The sequence below is a fragment of the Mirounga angustirostris genome, unplaced genomic scaffold (assembly GCF_029215605.1).
Source record: "Mirounga angustirostris isolate CCGP_5_RB_7025 unplaced genomic scaffold, mMirAng1.0.hap1 SCAF_8, whole genome shotgun sequence".
NCBI lineage: Eukaryota > Metazoa > Chordata > Mammalia > Carnivora > Phocidae > Mirounga > Mirounga angustirostris.
The window spans coordinates 29,592,121-29,600,456 of NW_026991716.1; the positions used below are offsets into that span (position 1 = coordinate 29,592,121).

The window sequence follows — 8,336 nt, forward strand, 5'->3', positions numbered from 1 at the left end:
TGCTATCTAATGTATGTGGCGAATCATATTGACTGATTTTTGATGATAAAGCAATTTTGGTTTTTGGAATAAATCTAATTTAGTTGTGACATATGTAACAGAAAATATACTTTGTAATTTTTACTCTTTGAAAATTGTTGAAACTTGATCTATGTCTTAACATATGGTCAATTTTTTAACACATTCTGTTTATATTTGAAAATTATACACCTGTTGTTGTGAAATGTTGGATTCTGTATTCCTTTGTGGTATCAAATTTGTTAATCATGTTAAAATCTTTCATATTCTGTGTGTGCCTGTGTGTACTTATTTTATTAGTTAGTGACAGTAAAAAATTTAAATCTCCCAAATGATTATGGATTGCTCTCTTTTTATGCTTTCATGGTTTGCTTTACATATATTTGAGGTTATGTTATGTTATGTTGTTATGTTATGTTATGTTATGTTATGTTATGTTACAGTTGAGCCTTGAACAACATAGGTTTGAACTGCATGGGTCCACTTATACATGATTTTTTTCTTTTTGCTTTATTGTTAAAAATTAATTTTCTAAAAGATCACACAAAAGCTGGGAAGTGAAAGAAGGATGTCAACTAGCCCACATCAAAATCTGGTCTGAGGAAGGACAAAGAGCTACCTAAAGAAACTGATGGCTGGAGCAAACTGTAGAAATTGAGATGGCCCTGGGCCAGTGGACCCAGCAGCCTGAGTCAGCCACACTGATGAACACCACCAGAATGCAGTGGGGACATCAAAGCTCCTTTCCAGTAAGGGAAGAACAGGAGCTCACTGTTTAGACATGATCCTGATGCTCTCGTGGCCCTTTCTGGTCTTCTCCCAGTTGCTACCATTGAATTCCTCAAGGACCACACTCCAGGTGATGCCCTCATCTAGACGTTGTGGGGCAATTGAGAAGTCTCCAGGGTTTGAGTGGTGAGTTGGAAAAGCTCTGAACGTCCCATCTCTTACAGAAGGTGTGCTGTGCTTTGTGCGTGTTGACTGTGTGTGTAGTTACTCTCTGGGCTTCCTTCAGGAGCTGGAAGGGTGAAATGTGTATCCTACTTCTCGCAAATGCAGTTGCGGTCAAAGAAGTGCAGGTGCACTGAGGCCAAAATTTCAGAGGACTGCTCCACAGCGGCAGCCTCCTGTGTGCTCCAGCAGGCCCTGGTAATGCAGTGTGTCCGACGACAGCTTGGCGGCGCCCTCCAAGGTGAGCTTCCGCAGTTTCTGGAGCCTGTCCCAGCGCTCCCCTCGTAGCGGAGGTCCAGCATGGCTGGAGGTCTTCGCGGTTGCTGGGGAGGTAGCTGCCTGAGCAGTGCGGGGAGGGGCCGGGCCAGCTCCAGGCCTGCCTGGGACCCAGGGATGTGTTCCTCTGCCGCCTCTTGCTGGCTGTGCCTCACCCTCCTCCCGGACTGCCTCTGCCGGGGCCTGGCAGGTGGGGTGCTGTGGGTGGCCAGCCGCTGGTCCCTGGAGTTGCAGCTCTGCTCCTAGCCTGCCGTGGCTCTATTCCCGGATTTTTTACGGTAGACTACTGTAAATGTTTTTCTCTTCCTTATGGTTTACTTAATAACGTTTTCTTTTCTCTCACCTATTTTATGAATATAGTATATATATGTATAATATACTGAATGTGTGTTTGTTTCTGATATTGGTGAGGCTTCAGGTCAACAGGCTATTGAGGCTATCCAGTTTTTAGGGAGTCAAAAGTTACAGCGGGAATTTCTGCTGCGCAGGGTCTGCAGTTGCTTAAGGGCACCTGGTATACAAGTTTAGAATTGCTGTATTTTTCTGGCCAATTGAACATATTATCATTATGTGATATCCATCTTAATCGCTAATAATGCTTTTTGCCTTAGATTCCTGAAATTAATATATCGGTAACTACTCTCTTTAGGTTAGAGTTTCTGCAGTATTTTTTCATCTTTTAATTTTTCAATCTTTCGCTGTACTCATATTTTAGATTTGTCTCTTGTAAATATAGATGTGGGTTTTATTTTATATTTTTATTTATCTAGTCAGATTATTCTTGTCTTTTAAATGGAAGCAGTTGATCCATTTGCAATTCAAGGGATTATTGATATAACTGATTTTAAAACCATTTTACTACATGCTTTCCAACCACAGTACCTGCAATATTTCTCTCTCCCTCCTCCTCAGCTTTTTTCCCTCCCTCCCTTCCTGGCTAATTCCTCCCTTCTTTCCTTTCTTCTCTTCTTCTTTTATGTTGGTGGACTTTTAATTTTTTCATGTTCTGCCTCTTTAGCTTTGTATTTTATATTACTATAGTATTTTATTAGTTGTTACTATAGAGATTACAAATTGTAACCTTGATTTATCAAAGTCTGATAAAATTAGTATTTTTACCTCTGTGTATAAAGCAAGCATACTTTATTATCCCTGTCTCTACTTATATGTTATTAGTCTCATTTATTTTAATTATACACACATGTGGACATCAGCATTGATGTTAAAAACCCTCAGGATGTTATTGTTTTGTGGTCAGTAGCTATTAAGATTACCTGTGTATTTACCTTTTCAGGTTTGATATTCCTCACAGCATTTTTGGAATTTTCATCTAGGATATTTAGTAGGAATATTCTAATTAATTTTACTTTTTCTTGGTCTAGAATTGCTTTTATTTCACCTTCAAATTAACAATATTTTGGTTTTGTATGGAATTAAATGTTGGCAGTTATTTTCTTTCAGTACATTGAAGGTTTCATTTTCTTTTATCCTGACTACTGTTGTTTGTATTGAGGAAATCTTAATCTTACAGTTTACCTCTGAAGGTACACTATTTCTTTTCTCTGCTTTTAAGACTTGCTTTTTGAATTTCTTTTTTTTTTATTAACATATAATGTGTTATTTGTTTCAGGGGTACAGGTCTGTGATCCATCAGTCTTACACAATACACAGCACTCACCACTACACGTACCCTCCCCAATGTCCATCAGCTTTTTGAGTTTCTTAGGAGTATTATTCTGGTATTCTAGATCTTACTTTGTTTTTAAACTTATCTAGTTTGGAGTTGATAGTGATTTTTATTTTATTTATTTTATTTTCTTAAAAGATTTATATATTTATTCTAGAGAGAGAGCGTGCATGTGAGTGGTGGGAGGGGCAGAGGGAGAGGGAGAGAAAGAATCTCAAGCGGACTCTGCTCCAAGCGGGAAGCCCAACTTGGGGTTCTATCCAGGATCCCAAGATCATGACCTGAGCTGGAATCAAGAGTTGGCTGCTTAATCAACTGAGCCACCCAAGCGCCCCAATAGTGATTTTTAAATCTGTGGTATCATATCTTCCTGGTATTGGGAAATTCCTTGTTGCAATATTCCTTGTTTCTCGTTCTTTCTCTTTTCTCCTTCTGGCATATTAATCATGCAGATGTTTGACTTTTTCTCTGTAACTGGTATTACTCTGATATGCTTTCCTTTATTCTGCATCCTTTTGTTTCCATGCTTCATTCTAAATATTTTCTTTTGGCCCAAAATTCATTCTTTGAAAAATGACTGAAGAAGGTACTAACCCACTGACAAGAATGCTAAAAAGAGAGAGAACACACATTTCCCAATATTAGGAATGAAGAATGAGACGTCTCAATAGCTTCTGTAAGATGAGGTGGAGCTCTCTATTTTGAGCCTACTACACTATACACTTCACTATCCTCATTTTGTATATCACAACTTCTGCTAAAAATCATTATTCTGTGTTTACATTATTGTGACCAGATAAATACTATTAAAGTGCAACCAGTTTATCAGTGTGGTTTTACTTCAGTCCTTTACAAATTTTTACTATTACCTGGAATTTATATTGCTTTTATTTTTTCATTTAATTTTTTTTTGCAGTAATCACTAACGTATCTCCAAAATTAATGCCTGAAATGTATAGTCGTTTAGTTTGTTGAAACATACCTGGGCATCTGTCCAGTTTCTTGTCTTTCAAAGACATCTGCCACAAATCCCTCAGTATTTCAACTGGACTAGATGATTTTTTGCGGACTGGTGGTCATTTTGGGATTTTTGTCACTAACAAGCTGGGAAGATGCAGTTTGACCTTTTGATTGAATTGCATGTTTTTGCAATCCCTTTTGGATCCCTTGAGTTTCTCTTCCTTGGGTTACATCTTTGCGTTTGTGGAGTACACTCACATGTTTCTTCTGAATAAAGAGGACATGGAAGATGGAAATTTTATCACTTTGCATTCATGAAGATAGCGTCATTTGACCTTCACATTTGTTTGATAAGATTTTGGGGAATACGGAATTCTCCACTGAAATTATTTCCATTAGAATTTGAAAGCAGTGGTCCATTGTTTTCTAATTTTAACTGTTGTTATTGAGAAATCTTATGCTATTCTGAATCCTGAACCTGGTATTTGTCAACTTTTCTTTTTTTCTTATGTTCTGAAAATGCATGTGGCTATGTCTTAGTGTGTGCCTTTTCCCACTTATTATGAAGAGACCTGGTGGACTCTCAATTTTAACTTTTTATGGTATGAAAATCTGGGTCACTGTTCACTCCCCACCCCCAACAAAAATTGTTGGGTTTGATAAAAAAATGTTTGATCTATGACTGGTACTCTTGTTTTTTTTTTTTTTTTAAGATTTTATTTATTTATTTGACAGAGAGAGAGACAGCGAGAGCAGGAACACAAGCAGGGGGAGTGGGAAGGGAGAAGCAGGCTTCCTGCCGAGCAGGGAGCCAGATGTGGGGCTCGATCCCAGGACCCTGACTGTTACTCTTGTTAATGTGGAATAAATATTCCCGAGTTGTTCTTTTCTTTTCTCTTAATTCCTATTTTCTGTCTTTGTTTTGTTTGATTCAGTTGACTTTCTAGGAATTTTATTGACCTCATTTTCCAACTATTGTACAGAATATTACTATTTAAGTCCTTCATATTTTTAATAAACTACAGCTCTTTTTTCCCATAGTATGCTTTTCATATCACCCTGTTGTTGATTCATAAGTGTCCTGCTCTCCTGTTAAAGAGGAGCAGATCTTTTGGAGCCATTACTTTGTTTAATTCCCATCTTCTCTGTTTTATTTCATTTGCCTCTCTGGAAGTTTTGTTTTATTTTGTTTTGTTATTAGAGACTGTTTATTTGTTAGGTCACAGATTTGCAGAAGAAACATTAATTTTGGATTGCTTTTTCTGTTGACAACAATGCTGGCTATGAGGATTTTTCAGGTATATACGTTAAGAAATCTGTTCCTTATCCACACTGCTCTCCTCCTTTCTAGTCACTTGGAACTGAAGAAAAATCTTTTCCCTGAAGAAGTTATCAGTCTTCTAGTACTCTTTTTATGCAATTATATCTGCTGGTGTATTTCTTCAATGAATGGAGATGAACATCCGGCCGGAAGAAATGTATAGGGCAAGGAATGTTGGAAGGGGCACACTGCTCTTCCAGCGCTTCTTACTTGTGTTGACCAAGCCTCTGGAAGCTATTTATTTATTTATTTACTAAAATCAATTAATTAACATATAGTGTATTATTAGTTTCAGAAGTAGAGTTTAGAGATTCATCAGTTGCATTTCATACCCAGTGCTCATTCCATCACATGCCCTCCTTAGTGCCCATCACCCAGTTACCCCATCCCTCCACCCACCTCCCCTCCAGTAACTATCAGTTTGTTTCCTAGAGTTAAGAGTTTCTTATGGTTTGTCTCCCTCTCTGATTTCATCTTTCTTTACTTTTCATTCCCTTTCCCTATGTTCATCTGTTTTGTTCCTTAAATTTGACATATGAGTGAAATGATATTATATTTGTCTTTCTCTGACTTATTTCACTTAGTATAATACCCTCTACTACACACACACACACACACACACACAATGGAATATTACTTTTTTATCCATTCATCTGTTGATGGACATCTGGGCTCTTTCCATAGTTTGGCTATTGTGGACATTGTTGTTATAAACATTGAGATGCATGTGCCCCTTCAAATCACTATGTTTGTATACATTGGGTAAATACCTAGTAGTGTAATTGCTGAGTCATAGGGTAGCTCTATTTTTAACTTTTTGAGGAAACTTCATACTGTTTTCCAGAGTGGCTGCACCACTTTGCATTCCCCCCAACAGTGAAAGAGGGTTCCCCTTTCTCTGCATCCTCACCAACATCTGTCATTTCCTGACTTGTTAATTTTGGCCATTCTGATAGGTGTGAGGTGGTATCTCATTGTGGTTTTGATTTGTATTTCACTGATGCCAAGTGATGTTGAGCATTTTATCATGTGTCTGTTGGCCATCTGGCTGTCTTCTTTGGAGAAATGTCTGTTTATGTCTTCTGCCCATTTCTTGATGATTTTTTGTTTTTTAAGTTCTTTATAGATTTTGGATATTAGCCCTTTATCTGATAAAACATTTGCAAATATCTTCTCCCATTCTGTAGGTTGTTTTAGTTTTGTCAACTCTTTTCTTTGCTGTGAAAAAACTTTTTATCTTGAAGTCCCAATAGTTCAATTTGGCTTTTATTTTCCTTGCCTTTGGAAACATGTCTAGTTGAACAACACTGGTGAGAGTGGACATCCCTGTCATATTTCTAACCTTAGGGGAAAAGTTCTCAGGTTTTCCTCATTGAGAATGATATTCACTGTGGGTTTTCAGATATGGCTTTTATGATATTGAGGTATATTCCCTCTATCCCTACACTGCAGAGAGTTTTTATCAAGAAAGGATGCTGTATTTTGTCAAATGCTTTTTTGCATCTATTGAGAGGATCATATGGTTCCTGTCCTTTCCATTATTAATGTATTGTATCACATTGATTGATTTGCAGATGTTGAACCATCCTTGCAGCCCAGGAATAAAATCTACTTAGTTGTGGTGATTAATCCCTTTAATGTACTGTTGGATCCTATTAGCTGGTATCTTGGTGAGAATTTTTGCATCCATGTTCATGAGGGATATTGGTCTGTAATTCTCCATTTTAGTGGGTTCTGAATCAAGGTAATGCTGGCCTCGTAGAATGAGTTTGGAAGTTTTCCTTCCATTTCAATTTTTTCGGAACAGTTTCAGAAGAATAGGTGTTAATTCTTCTTTAAATGTTTGGTAGAATTCCACTGGGAAGCCATCTGGCCCTGGACTCTTGTTTGCTGGGAGATTTTTGATTACTGCTTTAATTTCTTTGCTGCTTATGGGTCTGTTCAGATTTTCTTTTTCTTCCTGCTTCAGTTTTGGTAGTTTATATGTTTCTAGGAATCGACCCATTTCTTCCAGATTGCTTCATTTGTTGGCATATAATTGCTTATAATATTCTCTTATAATTGTTTGTATTTATTTGGTGTTGATTGTGATCTCTCCTCTTTCATTCATGATTTTATGCATTTGTGTCCTTTCTGTTTTCTTTTTCATAAGCCTGGCTAGGGGTTTATCAGTCTTGTTAATTCTTTCAAAGAACCAGCTCCTAGTTTCGTTGATCTGTTCTACTGTTTTTTTTCCTTCAGGTAATTGGTTTCTGCTCTAATCTTTATTATTTCTCTTATCCTTCTGGGTTTAGGCTTTATTTGCTGTTCTTTCCAGCTCCTTTAGGTGTAAGGTTAGGTTATGTATTTGAGACTTTTCTTGTTTCTTGAGGAAGGCCTGTATTGCTATATACTTCCCTCTTAGGACCACCTTTGCTGCATTCCAAAAGTTCTGAACTGGCATATTTTCATTTTCATTTTTTTCCATGAATTTTTTTTAATTCTTCTTTAATCTCCTGGTTGACTCATTCATCCTTTAGTAGGATGTTCTTTAACCTCCATGTATTTGTGTTCCTTCCAAATTTTCTCCTGTGTTGAGTTCAAGTTTTAAAACACTGTGGTCTGAAAATATGCATGGTATATTCTCAATCTTTGGTACAGGTTGAGACCTGATTTGTGACCCAGTATGTGATCTATTCTGAAGAATGTTCCATATGCACTCAAAAATAATGTGTATTCTGTTGCTTTAGGGTGAAATGCTCTGTATACATCTGTGAGGTCCATCCGGTTCAGTGGAATTCCAAGCCTTCTTTCCTTATTGATCTTCTGCTTAGATGATATATCTATTGCTGTGAGTGGGGTGTTAAAGTCTCCTACTATTATTGTATTATTATTAATGTGTTTCTTTAATTTTGTTATTAATTGGTTTATAGAATTGGCTGCTCCCAAATTAGGAGCATAAATATTATAATTGTTAGAACTTCTTGTTGGATAGATCCTTTTATTGTGATATAGTGTCTTTCTTCATCTCTTATTACAGTCTTTGGTTTAAAATCTAGTTTGTCTTATATAAGGATTGCTACTCCATCTTTCTTGTGATGTCAATTAACATGTCTACCCCCTTTTTTTAAAAAGATTTTATTT

General features: G+C 37.0%; 1 pseudogene; it reads right to left on the reverse strand.

The window, feature by feature from the left end:
- Window positions 1–786: 786 nt before the first annotated feature.
- On the reverse strand, window positions 787–3,951 carry LOC123837099 (centromere protein V-like; annotated as a pseudogene).
- Window positions 3,952–8,336: the final 4,385 nt, after the last annotated feature.